Below are 1,751 nucleotides of genomic sequence, written 5' to 3' on the forward strand. Positions count from 1 at the left end.
TCATTAATTTTTAAAATCAAATCTTTTTAAATTATTTTCAAATCATATCTTCTCAATCACATCTTTTTAAAACCATAACTTTTCAATCATATCTTTTTAATCACATCTTTTTCAAAATAGTTGTCAATCATATCTTTTTGATTTCTAATTTCAAAATCTTTTTCAAAACTCACTTGATTTCTTTTCCACTCTTAGTTTTCGAAAATCAATTAGTATTTTTCAAAATATTTTTAAAATCTTTTTAATTAATTTTCGAAAATTTCTTCCCCTCTTCTCACATCCTTCTATTTATGGACTAACACTATTCCTCAATGAACAATTCAAACTCCATCTCTCTTGATAAGTTCGAATTCTTCTACTTCTTCCTTCTATTTTTCTTTTCCTCTGACACCTCAAGGAATCTCTATACTGTGACATAGAGGATTCCATATTTTCTTGTTCTCTTCTCTTTCATATGAGCAGGAGCAAAGACAAAAGCATTCTTGTTGAGGCTGACCCTAAACCATGAAAGGACCTTGAAGCGAAAGCTAAGAGAAGCTAAGGCACAACTCTCTGTAGAGGACCTAACAGAAATCTTTAAAGAAGAAGAACCCATGGCAGCCGAAAACGACAACAATGCCAACAATGCAAGGAAGGTGCTGGGTGACTTTACTGCACCTACTCCCGACTTCTATGGGAGAAGCATCTCTATCCCTGCCATTGAAGCAAACAACTTTGAGCTTAAGCCTCAATTAGTTTCTCTAATGCAACAGAATTGCAAGTTCTATGGACTTCCATTGGAAGATCCTCATCAGTTTTTAGCTGAATTCTTGCAAATCTGTGACACTGTCAAGACTGATGGGGTTGACCCTGAGGTCTACAGACTTATGCTATTCCCTTTTGCTGTAAGAGACAGAGCTAGGATATGGTTGGACTCACAACCTAAAGAAAGCCTGAACTCTTGGGAAAAGCTAGTCAATGCCTTCTTGGCAAAGTTCTTTCCACCTCAAAAATTGAGTAAGCTTAGAGTGGAAGTCCAAACCTTCAGACAGAAGGAAGGAGAATCCCTCTATGAAGCTTGGGAAAGATACAAACAATTGATCAGAAAGTGTCCACCTGACATGCTTTCTGAATGGAGCATCATAGGTATCTTCTATGATGGTCTGTCTGAACTGTCTAAGATGTCATTGGACAGCTCTGCTGGAGGATCTCTTCATCTGAAGAAGACGCCTACAGAAGCTCAAGAGCTCATTGAAATGGTTGCAAATAACCAATTCATGTACACTTCTGAAAGGAATCCTGTGAACAATGGGACGAATCAGAAGAAAGGAGTTCTTGAGATTGATACTCTGAATGCCATATTGGCTCAGAACAAAATATTGAATCAGCAAGTCAATTTGATTTCTCAAAGTCTATCTGGAATGCAAAATGCACCAGGCAGTACTAAGGACGCTTCATCTGAAGAAGAAGCTTATGATCCTGAGAACCCTTCAATGGAAGAGGTGAACTACATGGGAGAACCCTATGGAAACACCTATAATCCTTCATGGAGAAATCATCCAAATCTCTCATGGAAGGATCAACAGAGACCTCAACAAGGTTTCAACAACAATAATGGTGGAAGAAACAGGTTTAGCAATGGCAAGCCTTTTCCATCATCTTCTCAGTAACAGACAGAGAATTCTAAGCAGAGCCACTCTGACTTAGCAACTATGGTCTCTGATCTAATCAAAACCACTCAAAGTTTCATGACTGAAACAAGGTCCTCCATT

The 1,751-nt window shown here is 37.9% G+C and overlaps 1 non-coding gene across 1 annotated transcript; it reads right to left on the reverse strand.

The window, feature by feature from the left end:
* Positions 1 to 998: 998 nt before the first annotated feature.
* On the reverse strand, positions 999 to 1,106 carry LOC112713133 (small nucleolar RNA R71). Its single transcript, XR_003158108.1, has one exon. It is a non-coding gene; the product is annotated as a small nucleolar RNA R71 (small nucleolar RNA).
* Positions 1,107 to 1,751: the final 645 nt, after the last annotated feature.

Source organism: Arachis hypogaea, chromosome 9, assembly GCF_003086295.3.
Source record: "Arachis hypogaea cultivar Tifrunner chromosome 9, arahy.Tifrunner.gnm2.J5K5, whole genome shotgun sequence".
Classification (NCBI taxonomy): Eukaryota; Viridiplantae; Streptophyta; class Magnoliopsida; order Fabales; family Fabaceae; genus Arachis; species Arachis hypogaea.